This window comes from Neofelis nebulosa, chromosome 9 (genome assembly GCF_028018385.1).
Source record: "Neofelis nebulosa isolate mNeoNeb1 chromosome 9, mNeoNeb1.pri, whole genome shotgun sequence".
Taxonomy (NCBI): Eukaryota; Metazoa; Chordata; class Mammalia; order Carnivora; family Felidae; genus Neofelis; species Neofelis nebulosa.
This window is the reverse complement of record NC_080790.1, coordinates 64,540,959-64,566,967: the sequence shown is the minus strand read 5'-3', so window position 1 is coordinate 64,566,967 and position 26,009 is coordinate 64,540,959. Positions and strand designations below refer to the sequence as shown.

Here is a 26,009-nt window from a genome sequence, read left to right as displayed (position 1 = left end):
CAAATGACTCAACACCAAGGCTAGAAAGAGCTCTGAAGAGCTGATGTTCCAACCACCCACTTACCCAGCCTGTCTTTGTTAGTTATTATTTCTACAAAGCTTTATATACCTTGGCAGGTCAAGGAGACGACATGTGGCAAAGTAGTATCGTTACTTGTTGAGACTTATTGCAAAGTGTTCAGTGTGATTTAAACTCTATGCAAACTTGCTATTTATTTTTATTTACAAAGTTGACATATTATTCTCTAAAATTTGCAATAGATGGGGCTGACATCTGATTGGGCAAGACAATGGCAGGACTTGAGCATCGTGTAAGGGCTGCAAATCTAAACTCACAGTATAAAACCTCCATGTCTAATTATTCTGCTCTCAAGAAGTCTCCTCTATAAGCATAGCTGTTAGTGGTATTACATTCATTCCTCCATCAAATGCCAAATCAAAACTTTCAGCATAAGTTTTGCTTTGGAAACCTCTGGGGTCAAAGGTCAGGAAGTTAGGAGCAAGCAACCAGCAGTCATCAGTCTCATGAATCATCTAGATGGTCCAAAGAACGTCTCCCATGGCCACCTACTCCTCTCCACTCTATTCTCAGTGCCCATGAAACTTGTTTTGTCAAACCTTCTCCCAGCTTTCTTAAGTAGCACATCCTCTTTGAGAAGGTGATTATAGTACCTCCTTCATAAGGTTGTTGTAAGTATCTAATGGATTAATACATTGCTTACAAAAGTTACCGGCACACGGTGATCTTTCCATAATTGCTTATTATGTAAGAAAAGGAGGAATTCAGGAGGAAGAGATAAGACAAAGAACCTTAGATAAAGATTAAATTACACACTTAAGGACACACCAACTAGTGGTATAACCAAGACAGTCATGAAAGTCTCCAAACCTCTCATTCACAGTATGACCACTGCCATATTATGCAAGTACCCAAATGAAATACAAAAACATCTACGTATGAGCTAAAGACATAAACATATTCCATGTTAAAGACCACTTAAAATTTGAATTTGAAGATTTGGTTTCGTCCGTTGGATCAAGGCCGCAGCTGCAATAGCTCTCATCTTTCTGTCTCTCCTTGCTCTGCCTCACCTTTCATATCTGGAAACATGGCCTCTGGTGTGGCCATCTCTGATGGCATCATCAAAGTGTTCGATGACACGAAAGCACGTAAGTCATCAACCCCAGAGGAGGTGAAGAAGTGCAAGCTGCTGATGTTTTTCTGCCTGAATGAGGACAAGAATATCATCCTGAAGAAGGGCAAGGAGATTCTGGTAGGCGATCTGGGCCAAACTGTAGAAGACGAACCCTATGTCACCTCTGTGCAGATGCTCCAGATAAGTACTGCCACTATGCCCACTATGATGTAACCTAGGAGACCAAGGAGAACAAGAAGGAGGACCTGCTGTTTATCTTCTGGGCACCTGAGTCTGAACCCCTTAAAAGCACAGTGATCTATGCCAGCTCTAAGGACACCATCAAGAAGCTTACAGGGGTCAAGCATGAATTACAACCAAACTGCTACAATGAGGTCAAGGACCACTGTACCCTGGCAGAGTAGCTGAAGGGAAGGGGGGCAGTGCCATCATCTCCCTGGAGGGCACACCTTTGTGAGACCCCTCTGGCCTCCTGCCTAGAGCATCTGGCAGCCCCAGACCTACCTTCGGGGGACTGTAAGCCTTCCTCTTCCTGCCAGACTGGAGGGGTTGGTGGAATCCCAGCAGGGGGAGAGCAGTCTCTTCACCCCAGTTGCCAAACAGCCCCCACCTCTTGCCTCCTTCCCTGACAGTTCTGGGCTTCCCAAACTGCTTTTGATCTTCTGATTCCTCTTGGGTTAAAGTAGACCAGTTGCCCCCAGGCACCTCAGTTTTTTTTTTTGGGGGGGGATACATTTTTTAACGATACCCCAACTCTCCACTTGTTCCTCCCCTTTCCCATGCTGCCAACTTCTACCTGCAATAGTGGCTCTGTGTTTGTCTGTTTCGTTCTGTATATAAATGGAATGTTGTGGAGATGACTCCTTCCTTGGGCTGCCTGGTTCCCCTCCCTTTTTCCCCCTGGCTGCTGCCACTCATGGAAGCAGGACCAGTAAGGGCCCTTCAATTTAAACACACGCATACACACACACACAACAATAAAAAGGCTTGCTAACGGGAAAATAAAGTTTTAGTTTCTCAATTTATATACTTATGCTATCTAACTATATTTGATGTTTATTTATTTTTGAGAAACAGAGCATGAGTGGGGAAGGAGCGGAAAGAAAGAGGGAGACACAGAATCAGAAGCAGGCTCCAGGCTCTGAGCTGTCAGCACAGAGCTCGAACGCAGGGCTTGGACTCATGAACCATAAGATCATGACCTGAGCTGAAGTTGGACACTTAACCAACTGAGCCATTCAGGTGCCCCTTATGCTATGTATATTAAGTTCAAAAAAAAAAAGAAATTAAAAATAATGAGCTTAAAATAAATATATACATATACACACATACAGAAGTTATGGTATTTCCCCAGAGCCAGTAGATCATCTTGTACTCCCCACTGAGGAGATGCCTGGTGTTTTTCACCTACAATTGTAGTTTAGTTCTCTTATATTCCTTATATAATCTCTTATATTCTCTTATATTCCTTTTAGGTTGTGACCTAGTGAAGGACAAGAACAAAGATTTGAGTAAGACTTGTAAAACTTCAGATTTAAGTGGCATTGCCTGACATTATGTGAGTAATTAATAAATACACAATGGATATTCCTCAATAGGAATGTGCCATTAGGGTGGAATGAAATAAAGTGCAGTAGCACCAGCTTTCATGGAAATCTGAGGTGATTCCAAAAGCCCCAGTTGAAATAGAAACTCATGCTTCCCTATTTCCCAGAGTTCCAACTACAGGGTCTTATACATAAAAGATGCCTATGTGAAAACGTGTTGATCTCTACATCTTAGGGGAATGTTCACATGGCAATTCTTTTTCTGCAAACTTGACTGGTAGGATTTTAGATTAAGAGATAAGATGACCAAAGTAGAAGCAGGGAATTATTTGAATGTTGCTTTATATAAGCAGAGCCCTCTGTCCAGAGCTATCAGTGCTTACATTAAAAATCGTAAGCTAGGGGTGACTGGGTGGCTCAGTCTGTTAAGCATCCAACTCTTGGTCTTGGCTCAGGGCATGATCTCGTGGTTCAAGTGTTTGAGCCTCGCATCAGGCTCTGTGCTGACAGTGCGGAGCCTGCTTGGGATTCAATCTCTCCCTCTCTCTCTGCCCCTCCTATGCTCTCTCTCACTCAAAAATAAACACACTTTAAAAAAAAAAAACATAAGCTAAGAAGACATCAGTCATATAGAAAAACCACAGCTAATTCCATGAAACACAACTACTTACTGTTAATATTTATCCTCTTGGAAAGAATTTAGATCCACCATTCTAGCTATGCTAACAGTGACAGATGAAAGATACAATACACAAAAGTATTTCCTTAGTAAACAGACAAGGACTAAAAAGTCTTTAACCCTAAACCACAATTTCTTTATATTTCTACAAACTAGACTTCCACCCAGCTATCTAGTATTGAAAGTTAAATATTCAATTTTTAATGTTTATTTATTTTTGAGAGAGACAGAGAGAGAGAGAGAGCATGAGCAGGGGAGGGGCAGAGAGAGAGGGAGACACAGAATCCGAAGCAGGCTCCAGGCTCCGAGCTGTCAGCACAGAGCCCGACGTGGGGCTCGAACTCACGAACTGTGGGATCATGCCCTGAGCCGAAGCCAGACACCTAACCGACTAAGCCACTCAGGCGCCCCCGAAAGTTAAATATTCAAAACTGGAGCTTTAGTTCAGTAATCACTTAAATTTTCATTGCAATGCCTCTTCATGGATGTAAAATGGATGGATTTCACTTTAAAAAATACTTCTTTTTTTTCTTGTAGTTTTTTTTTAACTGTAATTATTTTTGTGTCAGAAATGTAATTGTACTCCATATTGAAAGCTAACCCAGTGGGGAAATAATTTTGCACAATTACAGAAAGTTTTAATAAAAGACTGATAAGTAAAGTTTTGAATTTTTAATGCATTCTGCAGGCGGTTGAGTGCCTTTTGCCATCTCTGTCACTTATCATTAAAGCCGTGTGAAAGGGAGGCCCACCTGTTATACTTGACTTGATTGGCAAAAGTGTACCCTGACAAATAAAAGTGAAACAGACAAAAGTCAGAGTGAAAAAAAAAAAATTAACAACAGTCACAGTTTCATAGCTAATTTAACATTAATGCCTCCCCTTTACCCAGAAAAATTTCTTTGTATTTAATATTCTGTTCTTACCTACTCATTAGCCCACCATTGTGAGTGTTGAATTCCTGTATAGCACACAGCAATAATTCATTTCTATAAAAGCACATCCCATTTCCAGGGTATGCTTTTTGGCTTAATTTGAAAAAATTACCCTCGTTTGACAGAGAAAACACTTTTAAACATGCATAACCTACACATTTATGTGCAAGTGAAATCCGAAGAGTGTAATCTATCTAAGCTTTCTGTGATGAAGGCATCATGAGAGCTATCCTGTGAGCTGCACTGAATTTGCTCCGAGGCTACAATTTGAAGTCTTCCTACTGGTAGATCATTCTAATGTTTGTTTGTTTACCCTAGACTCTGCCAAGCCCTAAACAACCCACCAAAATCTTCTTTGGTTTCTTCGGGTCAGTGTCCAGTGAGCCTGGGTTCTATCGTACTGTCCACAGCCTGAGAGGTCAGAGGGCTGTGGATCCAGTCTTGCCGTTCCACTTCACGTTGGCACGGACAGTCTCGTGGCAAACATCAAACTGTCACTTGGTTTCATGTGTCTGCTGTCTAATAAGTTTATTTTGGATCAGACTGATTCGCCAGCATATGCTCAAGATAAAATGTTCAAATGATGCAAAGTGGGATTTTCAAATTATGATCCTGAGCACTTTTTTTTTCCTTATCCACTTACATGTAATCTAAAAATAAATACCCAGGCTCCACCAGGATGTGACAACTTCAGCAAACAAAATTGAAAATAGCTGCCTTACAATAGTCTTTCCCTCCAAATGAAACAGGGGAAAATATACCTTTAGAGAAAAATACAGCGCCTGTTAAGGAACAGACGAGCTACTCACAGCAGGTTTGTGAAGAGAGGCACAAGGACATAAACAGCTCAGGATGGGTATCAAGCAAGGAAAAAAACCAGCCAGCAATCACTGTGCTGAATCCCGGAAGGGGCGCGGGGAAGTGGTCACAGGTGATTGTCATGTGTGATAATTATTATTACTGTACACCTGCTCCTCCGCACTAATTAACTTTGGATATGCAAATCAATCCTATTGCATCATGCCCCTGCTCTCCTCCCCTACAGATAAGAAGATGTTCAGCTGCTGGATTTAATTAGGATAATGAACGCCAGGCCCACGGTGGCTTGGCAGGGGAGGTGGGGGGGAAGCTGTGACTGACCTTTTCTCCCAAAACGTTGACATTTTCTAAGGCTTCTGAACACTCGAAGTCACCTCCATGGCTGGGACATTGATAGGAGCGGATTGATGAGGTGTCATTAGAGGAGAGACGCCATGGCCCCAGTGTTTGCTGGGAGAATACAGCAGGTGTTCTGACAAGGACACACACCATCACTGCTATTTGGCAAACAATTCTCTTGATTCACTAAAGTCAAGCATGCCAGCATTTCTTTATAAAAGAAAACAAGGCTGTTTTTCATAACCACCCAAAGGAGAGGTCATCACTAAATTGCATTTCTGAATTACTTTTCATTTCGCATCAATATATTAAAAAGGTTTCTATTATTCCTCTCCCCTCACATCCTCCTTCCCTCTGCACCCTTCCTATCTCCCTCTACCCCGCCCTGCCCAGATTTCCCGTGGCATGTAAGCTGAAAACACTACGTGAGGGTAAGTTAAAAAGGGTTAAGTTTGTTCATATTAATCCCTACAATTCCATTCCTATAATATAAGGTAAGGCAAGGGCTTCTGTGATTAAATGGAAAGAGGGCAGAACAGCGTTTTCTTGTTTGGATATCTGGTCTGCTTGTTTATCAAAAAATTGTTTTCAATTATGTATATATATATATATAAAAAGCCTTATTTGAATTTCAAATTCAAAGACATGCATACAAAATAATACCGAGGAACATAGACTGTAATACGATTCTGTTTTTCTCTCTCTCTGATCATTTACTCGGCTTTAACTTTTTAGCCATCTGTGTGTAGAGCCTTTCCTGTATTTTCCGTTCTGACAATGGAGTTTTATGTAGTAATAAAATAATACCATATTAGATCTCTCTTTTTTTTCCTACTCTCTTCTTACTGTGTTAAATTATAATAGAAGAATAACTTTAGGAAACCAGCCAATTTCACAAAGAGGTGAAATAAAAGCCCCTTGGTGTAGCTGAAAAATCAAACTGATCAGAGCCCAAGAAGGCAATGCTAGTCCCACTTCTAAAGTAAAGCAGAAAGTTTCAAAAAAAATTAACCAGGATTTAGAGAAGAAATAATAGTGGATCATTCTATTTCTATAATCTTGATAGGTTGCACATGGCATGAGTTTTCATCTAAGAAATCAGAATTTTGTGATATGTTACTTGTTTTTTTACATTCAAGAGATGATCTCTTTCTTTTTCTCTGAAAAATCCCATTAATCATAGGGTATCATAAATACTGCAATATATCCAAGTGACACTACGTTGGTAGGCTAGAGATATTTAAATTGATCCTTTATCCAGTATTTAAAGAAAAATATTAGGTAGTCAAACCAGGATACTCTAAGATAATGTAGAACCTAGTCATCTAATATAAAAGAAAATAACAAGTGCAAGGAAAACTGTCTTTTTTTTCCCCATGAAGCATTATAAAGTGTTGGAATTAAGTAATCAGTGTTTGTCTCTTACACCAAGATAGTTATTTGAATGCTATAGGTTACAGCTGGTTGCAACAGTCCTCTCTTCTGATCATATCCTTTCATACATAATGAGGTTTCGGCACATACTAACAGTTAACATTTGGCAAGGTACAGCTTTTGGAGATTCTACACGTGGACTATCAGCATGGAGCCAAACGTGTCATATAAAATGAGGGTGAGCTTTATACGTTTGCTTGTGTGTGAGTGTTTTCTTCCTTTTCCAGATCGGTTCCTTTGCCATTTGCTTATTAATCGCTATTCTAGACTATCTCTGCAATTACTAGTATCAGTCCTCCTCTGTCTTGCACCTTCTTTTTCTCTCACATGTTTCTCTTGAGCTTTTAACCTTCGGTCACAAGGTTCCCACAGCTGTATCGAGAACCATTTTGGGTAGCCCTGTCTCCTTCTTTCTTCCGTATCCATTTCTCTGTGAAAGCCTGTGCCACTGATTTCATTAAGAATATTCGCAAGTATGTTGGCATTTTTATTACAACCTTTGTTTGTCAATCTCAGTACTAGACAGTAAGAGCTGAAGAACCAAGAACCTAGACTCAGCATTTGGGGGGAAGCAGTTTCTGACCATGGAGATAACAGTAGGGTATTTAAGACTCCTTCCTTCCCTGGCTACAGACAACTCCAGCCCCAGACTCCTTAGACATCAGCTGGTTCACCTAACCAGGTGCTTGGTGCAAAAGGCAGAAAAGGTTAACACCGTCCCAGCCTCACTGCATGAAATTAAGGTAGAAATTCACATGGAGAGAAAAGATCTAATTAAATCAGAATTTAAGAAATTGGGACTCAAAAGTTTTACCAGTCACAACATTAATTTGGAAGATACATTTAAACTCCTCATTCCTCAGTCAGTTTCATCTTGCTGGCTGTGTGTCCTTGGGCAAGTTCTTTACTGGAGGTTCATCATTTCATTTATAAAATGAGGATAATAGTAGTACCCCTGCAGATTTTTAGTGAAGATTAAATGGGATAATAAGTTATATTGGTTTGCAATGCTCAGCTCTTAGTACATGTGAAAAACATTGCCAGTGTGTCCAATAACATACTGGCAGTGTGCAGAGTAGCATATATAATAGTATATATATATGTATATATAGTATATATGTGTATATATATACCATTATATATAAAATTATTATAATTATTATATATATGTATAATGGTTAAACTAATATAGTGGTATTTCTCAGAACTGCTTATATAATGTATATATCTCATCAGGAATTATAAACATTTTTCAGTTATTTGAAAAATTAGCTGATTTTTCTGCAACCTCTATTTGAACATAGCACATATATTTCTGTTGGAATAGGAAAAATAAATGCCTACTTAAACATAAGTATCTATTTTTCTTATCAAAGAAATTATAGTAGCTAGAAAGCTGGATACAAAATAGAAAAATGGAATACTAGGACCTTATGATCTTTGCACATGTACTTTGTCTGAATTTCAGACCATATTCTTAAATTCTTCAATTGAGAACATATCTACAGAGCTCCATGAGTAGAAATCTATGGGTATTCTAGACATTTTTCATATGTAACTTAAGCTCAGTAATACAACCTATTGTTTGCTTTGATTTGTATTTTCACTATCTGACCAAATAAAGCAGAAACAGATGGCTTTCCCGACTTACATTATTTTAAGCTACAAATATGTTGCCCACTTTTGAGCCTATGTAGTTAATCTGAAATCTGCCACACAATAAAATTAAACCTTCGCTATTTTAAGGTGGAGGCAGCATGGATTAAACACAGAGGCGAAGCCCCAGGCTCTCAACGTGGTTTAGCTCTGAACATACTATGTGGCCTCTTACGAATCACTTCACCTTGCCTTTGAATCTCCACTTTCTCATCCATAAGGTACGTTAGACTGTATTGGTCTGTCGTGTGCATACTAATCACCTGGGGATTTTGATCAAAGGAAGAGTCTTAACATCAGGCCTGGGGGAGGGCCAGCAATTCTACATTTCTACCAAACTTCCAGGTGACGCCAGCACTCCTGATCCACAAACTACACTCTGAGTAGCAAAGAACTGGATAAATCCTTAGACAAACGCTGCATAATTTGGGGTTTCTATGACAGTATTCATGAAAAAGCATGTCGTGATGGCCCCAAACAGGGACCCAGCACAACCACACACATGGGTAGAGTACTTTATGGGCAGCGGTGTATTCCCAGCCTTTTAGTCACCAGAGCATTTCTGAGAGGAACCGACTCTCAGAAGAGTTGAATCACTGTCTCGAGTCCTATTGCCAGAGTGTGGAAAACCCAGGATGGAGCACAGAGCCTTGTCTCCAACCAGCTGTGTTCACACACCACCGTGTCTTCCGTGGTCGCTTTTGTGTCCAAAAGGCCCCAAAATGCGTGAAGCCAAAGAAAACCTGACAACCGAATATAGCCACGTATTTATGTATTTCTTTAAAGTCACCTAAATATTGATAAAATCTAGTGGTTACCTGTTAGAGCCGATTGAAGATGTCTATTTTCTTTCACAACTTTCCATTTTTTTCTCTGCTGCATCCTATTCATCAAGTACAGAAAAGTCTCTCAGGCCAGCATGTACATTTCCAGTTTCAATTGCTACCGTACACGAGTTCTAGATCTTAAAGGCCAAAAAGCATCTATTTGACTAAAGAGCTATAAGGCAGCCATAAAAATTATGGATCACAGAAATAAGCAATTAGTGTTATCTTCAATTGCTTTATTGGCAGTATTCACTCGTTAGAATAGAGGCAGCCGTAAAACAGATTGCAACATACTGTATAACAGCATATGGGATTTTACATTATAATGCTATTCTCTGCCAAGAAGTCATATTTTCATTTGAATGCATGGAACAGATTATCACAGGGTTTCCAGCATTAGAAGTGGATGACCCTCACTTTTTTTGGGGGGGGGAGTTGTTAAAAGGCAATTCCTGAGGTTATGACTAAATCAGAATAAGTACGATAGTGAACAGGCCTGTTACATGCCTGCATTCTGGGCCACTGGAAACTGGGCATGGATGGCATGGAACTATAGCAGATAATAAAGTCAATCTCTAACGTGGTGGATCGAGGGAGAAGTTGAAGGTTTGCCAGTCTTCCAAACCAGCTGGCGCCAATTCTGGAGGAAGCTGCTCACGCGCCCATCTCATCACAGCTGAAGTGCCACAAAAGACACCACGAGCACAGGGGATGGAAATAAAACAATAGGAATAATAATACGAAATAGAACAGGATCTTTAGTTAACATTGGGAGAAGTTTTCCAGACATCAACTCTGGCGTTTTACAAAATGTGTGTGAGCATGTCTAGATATGGCAGATAATGTATACATAGACCTCCAATCCATACACCCTGGAGCATGTTTCAACAGGCCAAGCTCTCAGGAATCATCCACAGGTCTAGAGCCTAAGAGTTTCCCCATCCCTTCGCGTGTTACATAAGTTCCAATATGGCACACCTGGAAATACAGCCAAATGCCCAATCTCCTGTTTCAAGTTGGAAAAGGAGTAGGGAAAAGTACATCGAACAGATTCTCTTTCCAAGATCAGCCTGGGATATAGCAAATGAAAGGCTTTGAAAGGCAGGATTGCTGAAAAGGAAGCTTGTGTGGTTTCAAATTAGAAGTCATATTGTTGCACTCACAGTTGATCAAATAAATATTAATCACCAAATGTATTTATGTCACTTCTCACGCAATTGCAATATATTTCAAATGTGTTTTTAAATGGTGGATAAAACACACTGGGAGGGCAAAAAAAATAAAAATAAAATAAAAATCTCCTTTTACAGAACCTCAGATACTAGGCAGCTAGAGGCATGTGTAGTAATTTACCAGAACAAAGGAATATGTTTCAATTAGTTTCTGTGTGTTTTCTGCTATTTATTCAAATATAGTAAAATCCAAACAATGTGATAGTCTTTAGAATCTATGTACAATGATATCATGTTAAAAGTAAACTTTAATCTTAGGTAATGTTTCAATGAATTAGTATATTTGCTTAAGTCATTTTTCTGTAAAAATTATCTAAAAAGTTTAATTGTAAAATAATTCTTATAATCTTTGAAAAAGATTATCCTACATGAGTACAAACACAGTCAAATGCAACCAAATAGTGCAAAACGAAGTATAAAAGAGCTGTCCCTTCCTGTATCCCTTGTTTACCTGAAGTAACGTGTTCAGTCCTCAATTTCCACATTTGTATGTTTAAGGACTCTTCCATTTCTTCATAGAAGGAATTAGTGAAAAGAATAATTAGACTAAAAATGCAAGCATTTTGCAACCCGATCCTGCCCATACTATGTCCTAGACCCTGTGGCTTGTGTATATTGATATGCTGTTTATATTCTGCTTCACCCATCATGGATTTATTTGTGAAGTTGCATCATGGCCCTAATACCTACAGCCTCCTTCCAAATTGAGCTTGAAAAAATTGTAAGGTGTTTCTCAAGTGGTTAGAGTAATTTCTAGCGAATGAATACCTTGTCTTATTTTTAGAGCAAGAAAAGTTGGTAGATTTCCAGGAGCCAAACAAGGAGGGCCCTTTACAAACTCAAAATGAAAACAGGAACCAAGACAGTGGCTGGTGTATGCTTTTAGAAAATGCATGCTGACAGACCGAGGGTGTTTCACCAATGTATAACATACAGTGAAACATCTGCCTTTTGGTTCAATACTACTTTCCTTGATAGCCCACCAATTTTCTTAATTTGGCAGCTCCGGCCTTGTGATTGAGGCGACCTTATATAGAAATGTTGAGAAGCAAGCTGTTCCTCGGGTCTGTAAGGTAGCAAACTTAAGGGATTACATATTTTTTAAAGGACAATGAGTATGTGAGTGACTAGTCTGTGTATGTGTGTCTCACCGAAGAGGGTCTTGCTGAGTCCAACAACAGTAACACCAAAAGTTAACGGATAAAATGGTTTTTAACATATTTTTCTTGTTAGGCAGTAATGTTACTTAATTCAGCATCATTCAGAACAAACCAACAATGAATAATATCTTGCTATATAATGACTAGTTTTTCCCTTCCTTGCATTAAAGCATTTAAGAAAAAAAAAAAACTACAAGCATCTCAAATAGCCTCTGCTTTGCTGCAAAAATAGACTGTGATGAGAGTAACTCTTCCAATCAATTATGCAGCATGGTTTTAAGTGAGGAAAAATTTCAACATACGTATCACTTCAAAATATATACAGCATATATCTATATGTACAAACTGCGTAAATTTTGAAGGGCTACGAAGCATATATTTTGCTACACCAAAGCTCTGACTGTTAAATTGATTGCAAGAAAACTATAATTTCTTTTGCTGAAAAACTTGAGCAATATGAATCTTACTGGGATTATTTAAACTCAGTGGTGTGTGTATACATCTATATGTGTGTGGGTATAAACAACAGGATTTCTACAAATTCTCTTCAGTAGGCTCAGAAGCAACTCCTCTAACTAAAATATTGCTCTGAAATTGTCTCCTTTAAAAGTGACGATGGTAAATGAACATACTTCAAATTCCGCAGTCTATACATATGGACTCTGAACCTGTTCTGCATAGGGAGTCAATGTCATTCACTCCCTTTATATATGTGCAGGATTCATTAATGATCTCCCTTTAAGGGCACCCCTTTAAAAGAATGATCTGCCACATTAGCCAAAGCAATGTGACTTAGACTTTTACATATATATATATATATATATATATATATATATATATATATGTATTTTTTTTTCATTTTGGCTGAATTCAAGAATGAGTCTGTAGGCTAAAAGAATTGATCTGTCACAGAGCAACAGATTGCAGTCAGAGACTGCCAACAAATCATAAGCAACAGTAGGTAATGACTAATTGTTAACAGGAACAGGGGAACAGAGGGTGGGGATTGTTTCAGAAAAGGTAAATGGAAAAATGATCCTTCTCAAAAGAAATCAAACATTTTTGTTTTGATATTTGTTGTTGTTAAATCAAATAATAAGCACATCACCTTTGCTCCTCTCAATAGTTCCTAGTGATGCTGATCAATTTGACAATTTCTAACAGATCTGTGAATTTTCCATCACGGGTTGCCTTTTCTGTTCTTTTATTCCTGTTAATACTATTCTATGACACACTTTTGAGGTTTCTCAATGAATTACTATTTTAGCACACTATAGGAGCTATACAATCTAAGACTTTCAGAAAACCTTAACTATGACTTCCACTTTGTGGTGATGAATATACAACATGATCTTAAAAAAAAAGAAAGGAAAAGGATTTATGAAGATTTACAAGGTCCAAGAAATAGAATGGCAAGAACAATCATATCCATCTTTTTTATTGATTAGAATGTTGCAATTTTTAATTATCTATTCAATCTTACTTCCTCAGATTTTCACAAAATACTTTTTTCTAATTATCAACATCCACAAACATAAATTTGTTTATGACAGAAACTTAACCTTCTAAAACTTTATGAAATTACTTGGAGCTTGAGCTGCTTCAAGAAATTAAACTCTGCACTGGGGTTCAAAAGCTTTGGGGACATTCTAGAAGTTTTGCTTCACTGCAGTGACAATTAACAAGAGTTTCTGTGTGGTTGAAACACAAGAATTTTGTGGCTCCCTCTGACTGTAGTGATTACAAAGCATATTGGGCATATTGGGTCAAGTGTATTATATTTTAAAAGGTCATCTATTTTGTTTAACATTAAAATTTTAATTTCAAGCAACACAGTGCAGCAAGATTGACCATATACGTATTCCAAATGTAAAAATAATGATTTTCTTAATTGATGATATGAACTAGTTACCCCAATCTTTAGATGATACAACCTATTTTGTCTCAGTGATATTTTAATTCCTAAATCCTGTTTTCTACAACATGTTGAGCATCAGAATTCTTGTCTCTATTTAATATCTACATCAAATATTCTCTGCCTCCTCATTATTCAAAGCAGAAATAAAGGAAGCTTAGGACTTCCCTTCTTTCTTAAGTCAACATTAATAGATATCCCCAAACTAGTTTCTCAACAAACTCAACTCTTCCTCTGCTGAAGAGAGAAGAGAAGCTCCTGAATGTCAAATTAGCCATTAAAGTAGAGACACAGAAGACAGAAAGTAATGTTTGCAGAAATAAATATCAGAACCAAATTGGATGGGAGGAGGATGAAAAATAATGGTGAACAATGAACTATAGATCATTGAAGCAGCGAATATGAGAAAAGGGAAGAAGCTTAGGGCAAATGATGGCACAAGGACAGCAGGCACCTTGTAAGAGGAACAAGGAAAAATAATACTAACAGGAAACATTTAAAACTCTGACAAAGAGAAGCAAACTCCTAACAGAAACCCATGAAACACTAATAGAGAATCAGAATTATTCTCTAAATTTTAAATAAGTTTTCCATCTATTCTGTCTCTATTGTGTTCTAATTCCTTAACACTAATCCAAGTAGATAGGGGTCATAGGCTTGCAAGTTCCCATTTATACATATAATTGGTCTGCACCTAAACCATTCTTTTCTTCCTCCCAAATATCAGGATATTTTGGACAAAATAAAAACCCATAATCAACATCTTGATAACTGAAAGTCTGCTAAAGCCATTCATGTTTATCATAAAACTGTTTGAGCTTCACAATGGGTAAGCTACAGATGACTTCATGCTCCAGATTTCAACACAAGTGCATCAATCTCCCATTATCACCTATACCCTCTGCTTCCAAACACAGAGCAAGAGCCCACCCACTTGACAGTGGTCATCCACTCCGGCCAGCACTTACATTTCAGGTGGTGAGAGAGATACCGTGGTTAGGGACTGCCAGTACAAAAAGGAAAATGCCAGAGTTACAGAGAGTAGCCAGTTCACCAGATACAACAGAAATACCACTGGTACCTTTCAAGAATTAAGGAAACACCACCTGAGGAGGACTCCTTCAATCAATCATTCATTCAGTAAATGAATCATTTGTTTATTCGTTCATTCAGTAAATATTCATCAAACATCTACCCACCATGTTCCTGGTACTATACAATCCTACAGCCTTGAGTCTTAACATTGTAATATCACACAGGTATTGATGCAAATAACCCAGTTCACAACAGTACTGATTATAAAACTTGAATTACCACTTTTTCCCACATTCTGATTATGCCTGGCCTTTCATGTGGGTTGTGTTCATAACTATTTGATACACTTGAGTAATTTCAGATAGATCCCCTGCTCATACAGAAGTACTTCGTTAATGGTCAAGTTACAACATAAGCTTTCATGAAACACTGTTCTCTTAAAAATATTCCCTGGAAATATTTCACCTTAATATGAATGAAACAACCCCTCTACCGGAGGAAAGAAAGGCTAGCATGAAAACATTGGAATACTGGGATACATAGAGTAAGGCACTCAGAAGGGCAGAGGGAGGCACAGCAAACCAGGCATGGCACCCCCATTTCATGATGGAGTCCAGGGCTGTCTTCACTTCGGCTCCAGGATGCGTACATTAAAATAATTCAGTTCAGAGGGAGTTGGTTATACATATTATTTGTCTTGCCCAAGTTGCAAAGTGAGATTTGCCATAATGTCATTCTGTAATTTGACATCTAACCCTTTCAATTCATGATTTTATAGATTTCAACCAAAACGAATGATCTTTCCTTTTGTTTTTTGTTTCCAGACACCTCTAACTGTTACCAAAATACAGGGCCAGATTATGCACTATCTAGATTTACTATTATTTTTTAGGTACTTTAACCAGAAATACATATGATATTATATACAGATTAAAGTTCATTTTTACATATATACATCACATATTTGCACTATATATTAAAATCGCTATTCGTATATACACCCACAACATGTTTTCCTCCTAAAATTAACTTAAAGCGATTGTAAGAGTTTGGTCAACATCATTATTCTATGTTTTAAAATAAACAGCTAACTGATGTACTTTCTATCCATAATAACTCAACTCTGAGCACAATTTGTGGCAGATTTTGGGTAATAAGCTTAAAAATAACAAATACTTAGCAAACACCTGACTACAGTAATTATTTGATGTAAATTAAGAATTAGCACTTTAGCCAGGGTTTTTTTCCCCCGAAAATGAGCTTGTTTGTAACTGTTAGAAGTTGATCAAATAATTGTTTTTTAAAAAATGACCATTTCTTTGCAAGGCCCATGTAAAATCAAAACAAAAAAAATCTCATATTTAATCACTTGAAGCCAAAATTTGTGAACTTTCCTTTGAGTTGTGTAGATTTAGAAAGGATCACACCATAACTGAGCATTTTCTGAGAAAAATTATCTAACCAACCCCCAACTGTTCCCTTTTGTCATCTTGGAATCAGAGCTGGTGATTTCTAATAACAGGGAAAAGTGGGTGATGGCCCCCAGAGTTGCCATTGAGAGTAATTCCTGCAGTATTCTTAGGTGTGCCCTCGTTTTTCCAGAGGGGACAGTGGCTCCCGAACCAGATTTTGTATGCGTGTGGTTCCTTCCAGTTTACACCACAGCATGTTTGACTTCTCTACGGGGCTGTCCTTAGCCACCGCGACCTCGGTTCCTGCAGGTGACAGTATGGCTTTCTGCTGATTTATTAAAATCTCCCATGTTATGGCTCCCGTGTACTCTCTGGAGTGTGATCATGTGACCAGTATAATCACAATCTGTCTCCCTGCTAACATTTCTCTACTTTGGTTATTTGTTTGATAAAGTGAGGAGCTTCCCTTTTGTTGCCCTTCATCAGAGCTTAATGTCTTTACTTTGGGATCAATATACTTTATGAATAATTTTATTTCCTTCTATTTTTATGGTCTTTTCTCCTCATTATCATACTGAGTTTATTAGCTGGTGCTGTCAGTATCTCTACCCTGTCATATGTTCCTGAGGTACAGTAAATATCACTTGTGTTGTAATTAATATGCACGCCCTGTGCAGTAATTAAAGTACAGACCCCTTCAACCAGCTGAGCTTCCTACACTAATTCCACCTTATCTTCATAATGAACTTATTGTAATCTGAAACTACTACTGAATATTGTTCAGTAAGGCTAGAAGAATGAAATCTAACGAGATGCAATAATATTTGTGAACATGTTAATATAAAAAATGAATTTAATTAGTCTAAATCTAATTAAATTTCCCATACAATTAAAAGCCTCCCCTTCCTTCCATTTTTTAAAATCTAACAAATGCCACATTATTGCCCTTTCAGTTCTTTCTACAAAGCAGCAGGCTGGACAAATGCCTTTTTTTCCCCTACAAGATATACACAGCAAAGCCAATAGGAACCAGAAACTGGAGAGTGACCTAGTAGGGAAACAGCTGAGTTCCTTTGAGGAACTACTATCTGAAACAGAAGAACTGCAAGATTTGGACAAATCAAAAATCTGACCTTTCTTTAAAAAAAAAAAGAAAACTCAGGAAGAAGTTATCAAATTTATCAAACAATCTGTGAATCAAAAAATATGTTTTAAAAATGTCTAATACCTTATGTACATTGCAAATTACACCAAGGCACCATTCCTGTCCCCAGGGGGCTTATATTTTAATGGGAGAAAACATATTTCAATTCTTCAGATATTTATTGGGCACTTTCTGGAAATAATACAAACAATGGATGTCACAGAATTTCTAAGCAGGATACAAAAGGAAAAGTCTAGCACTAAACTCACACCTTGATAGACAGGGGAGAGAACATTTGGGGCAGGACACTAGCTGTTGCTGTACATATTCAGTTTTGCTAGAGAAAAAAGTCTGTGTAAGTTAGGAAAAAATAGACACAAAAGACTAAATCAAGATACATAATTGGCACAAAGGAGGAACATGGTGAGGAACCGCATGCACATTTAATATTACATTTACATTGTCAGGAAACATTTCAACGAGGAAAGCGGGTGCTTAGAGTGTAGAGCCATACTAGGCAGACGCTGGCAAACAAGCCCTCAAACTGGGTGAAAGGTCAGGCATGACCACAACAGTGCCAACAAATGGGATTCTTTCAAGTTGGAAAGATGCTACCAATAAGGCAGAGCCCTGCTTTTTTAATTATTCACAGTAATGCCTCGGATCTTGGAAGGAAAGAAATCATTTCCAAGATTGTGTATTACACTAAATTAGCACAGAGCACAGAACTGAATACCGGTACATCACACACACATAGAAATACATCATCTGGAGAATTAAGAAGTGGTTTTGTGGTCAAAACACCTGTCAGTGAGGGCATCACATTTACTCCTACCATTGTTTTCTTTAAAACTATCCCTGCTGATGAGAGATTTATAAGACACGTTACCTAATGGATCACTTGCAAGGAAGTAACCAAGTTATGTCATCCTTACAGAAGTGGAATCTAAACTCCACTACCACCTGGCATCTGTTCTGGCATTCTCAGGGCTCCCCAAGAAAATCAACATCTATTCTTCCGCTGGACTGGATACGAACTTAATTGGGAAAGAATAAAGAAGCATTTAGAGCAGCATCCATGCAATAGTCACTGTAAAATTATCAGCGGACTTGCTTTTTGATATGAGATGTCCTTTGGCAACACTGCCTAACCCCATGCCCCAACTACCACTGCTAACACCACACAAGATTCTGCCAATGCCCTGCTCCCTATTTGGTCCTGAGCTTCTAGTTTGAATTTGCATTTTTTTCCCTTAATGCATTAAGTATACAGAAGTTTGAAAACCTAGAATCATGTCAGGCCATTCCCTAATGTAATAAAATCAAGAAAATTTAAATTGCATGTAAATTACACCAGTCAGAAGGCAAGGAGTTCTAAGTAGAAACCTTATAGTCTAGGAAGTTGTCCTAAAAAGCAAACTTCTGAGAACTCTTTGCAACAAAGAGCTTCAGTGATGAAAACAAATAATATGTTGAGATGTATTGCTAAAGCTATGCATTGCAAATCAAAGGAACTAAAATAAAGTCAGGCATTCTCTAGAAGAGTGCTCACTATATTTTAAGGAAGATTTAAATGTACTTCAAAAGGGCAGCATGGAGAAAATGGAATGATACTGATACCAAAAATAAATTACAAAGAAAATCTGGGCTGTTTTGCTGTTAAAAAATAAAAGTTAAAACATGTTGACATCTACCTGATCGCAAATATGTTAACGGTGATCCTGACTATCAGAGGAAACCTATGCCTATACAGAAGGAAATCTGACAGGAATGAACGGAGATCCTAGAAGATACACTTAAAATTCCTAATTGAGAAAGTTTGGGTTATACCACCGAAAATCACTGAATCCAGAATGTCAACCCATTTTTAGAGAAGTCAAGACATGTGTGTACTAGTGGGTGTACTTGTGTCTGTGTCTGTATTGGGATATATGAGAAAACAAAAATTGGAGCTCAGAAAATTAAGTAATGTAAAATTTCCTTCAGTATGCTCTTCCAACATATTAACTAGAAATATAATCATTTACCTTAATTTACATTTGTTGATCTCTAAGCTTTGTGTTCAGTTCACTGTAGGACTTTAACCTAAAGCTGAAGAATAGTCTCAAATGGCAGGAAAAGTTCTAAAAATAAGCAAGTGTTGTTCATAAGTCTGTCTGCATCATTTCTGAAAATTGTTCATGTGAACGATGGGCTTGGCTTTGGAGCAAATATTTTGTGACTCATGATTTATTTTGCCTACTCAGCATAGTTTGGGACCAATGCTAATGTTTATGAATTATCACACTAACTTGGAAATTATAGTGTAGTATTTGTAATTCATTGGGAACTTTCTTAGAAAGCAGATGTACTTATGTTTGCTCATTGGTGAGATTAGTGACAGTCTAGGAACCAAAGTAGACGACAAATGTCAACTCTATGCAGAATTTTTGCACCTGTGAGGTATGTGTGTGTGTGTGTGTGTGTGTGCGCGTGAACGCACGCATGTGTGTGGGGGGGGTCAGTTTCAAACTTCCATTTGGTGATACACTCTCGATTCTGTAACAGCTTGCAGACAAGCTGTGTTCATCAGGGAAATGTCATTAAGAAAGGTTTCATCATGAGCCTCCTGGTATCTTCTCTAGCTCTTCTCGTCAGTTTGTGTATATGCTAGACCATCAACCCCTTAACATTACACAGTTGAGACAAAAAATAAAACATGATCACTTAATGATAAATGAGGTGGGAAACAGAACATTCTAGGATGCTTACCTGAAAAACTTCCTTAAAGGGAACCATTGATGATGAAGAGAAAGTTTAAAACTGGGAATGCTAAGCTATTCTCATTCTGTGTTTGTACTGTGTGCGTGTGTGTGTGTGTATTTTTGCATTTAATATATATATATATATATAATATTCTCAGGGCTCCCCAATATATAATATTAATATTTATATATTCTTTACTAATTTAATACTGCTGACATTGGTATAAAACACAAATAGCAACATTTCTCCCCCCATTCTTTCCAAATTTATTGAGGAGACTTTGCTAATGTACTTAAAACCTTTTAATGTACTAAATGTTGGAATTGTCATAATTTTCTTCTGTAGTTATGACTTCCCTTCAGTCATAAAAGCCCTAACTGTATTGTAAGATGTAAAAGCAAAACCAAAAACTCCAATTTGCCCTCCTTTTTTCTCTCCCTGGCTTAACTGAATGGGATTTGAAAATTAAATCTCACTGGTTTCCAAAACTCTACTCTCAAATTAACACAGAAGTGATTGAAGGCATTTTAAGGTACACCTGGTCAAACCATTATTTTAATGAGAAAATGACTTAGAAATTTGTAGATATAAAATATAGTTGGTTATGAACTAATCCATCTCTCATAGTACAAATAGTTCAGGTAGATTCCATCTTGAATACTCTGATTACTCCACCTTTCTTGTACCTGGCTTCTCTTTCAAATAAAGACTAATGGCCAACTGTGGCAACTTAATCATGTATTGAGAAATGGTATAGTTAAAATCTAGAAAAATTATCCTCCTGTAAGCACTCAGCATTAAGACAGAGATTACCCGTTGGCTGTTACCTGCTTGGCCCATGTCGCCAACGTCCCCGCCAAACTGTGGGCCTGCATCCTGAGCTCTGGTGGGCTGCCACGCCCGCAGCCGGCCTCCAGCGCCGTTCAGCTGGCCCCATCACCAAGGGTCAAAACCTGGCCCAGGAGCCATCACGGTGAGGTCTGCTGCTGACCTGCAGTGAGGACGGCAATGTGTTCTGGGATGTCTCCAGCCGTGGTGCTGTGGCTGCTCTGCAAGCTAAGCACAACTGGCCTCTTCCAGGCAGATCGCAAGCATGCCAACAGTGTGGCCCATTGGCCCAGCATACACACCAACAGGCTTCACAAGACGACGGGCCACCATTCTGCAAGATGGGCTTCTTAGACATCCACAGTCACTATCCCAGGCTGGGCGCGGAAAAAGTGGCACCCTACAAGAACACGGCCCAGATGGTGGTGGTGGGCACTGCAGGCTAGGTGCTGATACTGGAACTAACGATGTGCCGTTGGAACAGGTGGTCAGCATGGCCAGCATGGACCTCCTCTGAGACCGCCAGGGCTTCACATGGAAGGGCTACGAGGGGCTGAGCTCTCACCCTCCCGTTTCTGGTCCCATGTGCTGGTTCAGTGCCTGCCTCCAGCTGCCGTCACGTCCGTCATGCTCCACCTGGGAGCCATGTAGCCTTTGGCACCAGTCATGGCTATGGTCTCTTCAACCTCCAGTGCAAGAGCCCTGTGCTGGCCACGCGTACCCTTCACCCCAAAAAAGCTCCAGGCCATGAAGGGGCTGTGCTCCAAGCGAAACAGCGCCAGTCTTTCCTGCGTATCCATGAATTCAAAAGAGCTGCGTCTCAGGCGAGAAACGGCAGCTACTGCTAACAGCAAGTTGCAGGAGGCCCCACACGCAGAACAGGCCTGCCCCCGGGACTTGGTGATGACCCGCTGCAGTCCCCATCAAGCCCTGCTGGCTGACCACTCCCTCTCCGGCACCATGCGCTGCCTCTAATTCGCTGACACGTTCCTTGGATATGCAGCGCACCACCGACCTCCGCTTGGCACAGATTTCCGGCTCCATGTTTACCTGCGCAATGCGGGTGCGCGCTGCGAGGACCGCCGGAGAGGTGGGAGGAGGAGGGAAGGAGGTGCAACTAAGGCACACGCTGGTGGTGGCTTCGCTGTGCCTGACATGTGCGATCGATCGCGCACAGCCGGCGCCCTGAGTGGTCTAGCGGGATTCCGCGCAGGCACCTGACTTGAAGGGGGATCATGCCCCACACACTGCACGTGCGGAGCAGTTCAGGGTGTTCACAATGCCGACGGTGAGTGCCAAGATCAAGTTCAAACTGATGACAAGGCTGTCTCCTGCACAAAATGGCACTGGCTTTGTTTGCCAGTGTGGCCTGTAAGGACTGTGCTAAGACCTGCCTGGCCTGCCTCACCAACCTAAGTGGAATCTAGTTCTTCTCTATGCATGGCCTGTGACCCCAGAACCACTATTCCTGCATCCGGAAGGAGAACATAAGTGTCATCTCCTCCTGTGTGTTCACATGCAAGAGTCAGGGCTTTTACCTGATGTTCCCAGTTGGAATTTGAAAGCTTTTCCTTAAGTGCTCAGAACATCCCAGAGCTGCTCAGCTCTCTGGACATTAGCAAGCGGCCCAATGCAGCCCATGCCAGCTACAGGTTCCCAGACTCACCCAAGCTGAGCCAGGCTAAAGGGACCCTGAGCATCATGCTGGCCCCATGAAGCTGTGATGGGAGTCCTGGTACTGTCTGCAGGGAGGGAGCTGACAGCCCAGAAACATCAGAGGCCATACTCTTGTGCATGTCCATGAACTCCGCCACCACACTGTGCCTACGCCACACTGGACACAACAGGAGATGAAAAGACATGAAAAATGTTCTGGGCTCCTCAGAGGAATCTGAAAAGAATCTGAGGAACCTAGTGTTAAGACAAGGCTCAAGCCTGAACCACCTTGATCTAATGAGGAAGATCAGAACCACCGGCCCACCATGAGACTGCTGGAAGCTGGGATCCAGCATCCCTGGCTCCTGCCTAGCCCTTCACATGGACCTACACCTGCTAGTCTGTGGGCTCCCGTGGGACCTGCCCACCCTGACTTCAGGGTGTGGACTCAGGACTGCCCAAAGCCTCTGGGGCAGATTCAGACTGACCCCTTTTACAGGCAGTGAGTACCCTGGAGGCCCGGTGCCACGGGGAGAGGAAAGCTGGGGCTGGCAGCCCATGCCACCTCCTACTCTACACATGCTTCTTCCCACCTCCCTTTGCAAAGAATATTTCTCTAATGCCTGTGCTAGGCAGGACAGTCATTTCTAAAACTATTTTGATGCTTGCTCCTGAGCCAGCTCCCTCCCACACACAGCCTGTGCATGAATGCACCCGTGTGTGTACATATATGTGACTGGGAGTGCCGCAGGGCATGCAGGTCCAGAACCCCGTAGGGGGTGGGGGCAGCGCACCAAGATGGGTTTCCCTGTAGATTGTACCTTGGGTTTTTTTTTCCTCTTATTTTGTTAAAATTAGAGTTTTAATGTTAAAAATACAGCTTTTTTGATATTGAAAATGAAAGCATAGGGGCGCCTGGGTGGTTGAATTGGTAAAGCATCGGCTTCAGCTCAGGTCATGACCTCGTGGTTTGTGAGTTTGAGCCCTGTGTCAGGCTCTGAGCTGACAGCTCAGAGCCTGGAGCCTGCTCTGGAGTCTGCGTCTCTCTCTCTCTGCCCCTCCCCCACTCATGCTGTTTGTTTCTCTGTCTCTCTCTCTCAAAAATAAATATTAAAAAAATTGGGTTAGAAAAATGAAAGCATGTAATGACTCTTAAAGGGGAAAAGAAAGCAAGAGAGTACCAGTAGAATGAACCAGAACAAATACATATTTTAATTATGACTTTCTACTTTCTGTGATTCTCTGTACCCAGCATTGTTACCCAGAATGTTGTCGCAGCCATGGGAAAGGAATCAGATACTTATTTTTAGCTAAAACATTATGGAGTTTGTGCCTGAATTTCATAAGTGATAAGGTTACCCATGTGCCTTTGAGAAAATGCTGAGAAACTTTTCTGGGCCTCAGACAGAAAATATAAGTCATGAACTTCTTTAATGGCTGTGCCTTCCAAAGAGAACAAAGGGAAAGAGTTATTGAGGTAACTAAAACAAAGCAAGAAATACTGCAGAAAAAGAGAAAAATATTTTTCCCCAGGTCTGAATCTAGCAGCTCAGAACACATGAAGGAGATGAATGAACTGAAAAGGTATTTGCAGCTGAAGAGATAGATGCTGAGCTATTATTTCTCGTGATGCTATGAGATATTTATAACAACAAAAAAAACCTCTCGAAAATAAAATGAGCACCCAATTTCTCAGCAACAAACAACCTTCAGATTCCACTAGCAATATTATACCTTAAACATTAGTTCATGTTTTAATATTTTAATAATGACTTGAATAAAAATTTGTGTTTTCTGTATCAGCTGTGTCTACGTTCAGATGCTATTTTCAGAATATTTCCCTTAATAGGCTTCTTTTCCCATATTTATCATAATAAGGATAAACTTGGGGCAAAATATTTTCTTTTCAGACTGCTTCCTTATCCTAGAACTCTAATAAAATCCTAATATATAAAAACTTTTAAGTTTTAAGTGTGCTACTTAATTTTTAAAAGAAAAATATTAAAAGTATTTTTTTAAGTAGTCAAATTTTTTTGTAATCCAAAGAGCATCATGGAGTCTACTTTGAAAACATACTCTCCTATCTTCCTAATTTAAAAAATAATACTATACATACAGTGCTTGACGTCTCCCTTTGTGAGGTGTAAGTTCCAGAAATCAGAGGACATTACTGAAACATCTGTTAGTTCACATTTTCCACTAAATGGCTTTCATGGTCACATGATCAAAAGAAATTACCACCATGCTTTCAGTCACTAGAGGTATTACTGTTTATACTACTAGCTCTCAGTGCTTCTACTCTCTGTTGGGATAGGTACATACAAGTGAAAGAGGTGAATTATGCCACTCTGGTGCACCAAGTGGTATTGTATTGGCCTGAAATATTTCTTGTATGTCACAAAGCTCTTGGAATCAAGAAATTCTTTGCATGTGAACTAAAACAAAACCCTTTTAGTTGTAACCCTCATGCAACACTTTGCTAATCAAATCTGAGATGTATTCTTTTTAAATAAGACTTTGTCTTCTATGCCATATCAAAGCAACTTGTTGACAAGTGAAAAGTAAATTATACATGTGGTAAGTTTTATCTTGGTTTGCTTTCAGGGATTGCGTGTGTGTGTGTGTGTGTGTGTGTGTGCGCGTGTGTGTGTGTGTGTGTGTGTGTGTTTGTTTTTCTTTGTTTCAGTTTGTTTGCTTTGTTGTTGTTCTATGATGCCAAACAGTTGATTTCATAGATTAATTTTTGGTCGTGATAGTGACTTAATTAGACAGGTTGTTTCATTTGCCGATGTTTTGCACATAATCTTATAGACATAGCCTAAATGAGGGCTTTACACATTAAAGGATATAAATTCAGAAGAAACATTATATAAAACTGAGTAGAAATTGGATTCATAAATAATCTATACTGACTTCTGATTCCAAACACACTTCTAAATTTTTTTTCTTATTTCATGACATGTTCCTTACAAAAACAAAGGCAGAAAGGAAGGTTACATAAAAACATTACATTACATATCTTAAAATCTTACATTGAATTCACTACAGGGCTTTTATTTTTCATAGGTAGCCACAATACCTCCCTCCTGCATGCTTATCTTAAATGTAACTTTGACACTACTCCCAACAAGAGATGAGATCTGTGTACCCTCTCTTAAAAATGGAATGGGGCGCCTGGGTGGCGCAGTCGGTTAAGCGTCCGACTTCAGCCAGGTCACGATCTCGCTGTCCGTGAGTTCGAGCCCCGCGTCGGGCTCTGGGCTGATGGCTCAGAGCCTGGAGCCTGTTTCCGATTCTGTGTCTCCCTCTCTCTCTGACCCTCCCCCGTTCATGCTATGTCTCTCTCTGTCCCAAAAATAAATAAAAAATGTTGAAAAAAATTAAAAAAAAAAAAGAAAAAAGCGAGAGGCTGCGAAAGAGATTTAAAAAAAAAAAAAAAAAAAAATGGACTGGCTTTGGGGGCTCCTGGGTGGCGCAGTCGGTTAGGCG

The 26,009-nt window shown here is 39.5% G+C and overlaps 2 pseudogenes; both read left to right on the top strand.

Moving 5' to 3' along the window:
- Positions 1-1,109: 1,109 nt before the first annotated feature.
- On the top strand, positions 1,110-1,744 carry LOC131486216 (cofilin-1-like; annotated as a pseudogene).
- A 5,750-nt stretch (positions 1,745-7,494) lies between these two features.
- LOC131486321 (lethal(2) giant larvae protein homolog 1-like) lies at positions 7,495-22,850 on the top strand (annotated as a pseudogene).
- Positions 22,851-26,009: the final 3,159 nt, after the last annotated feature.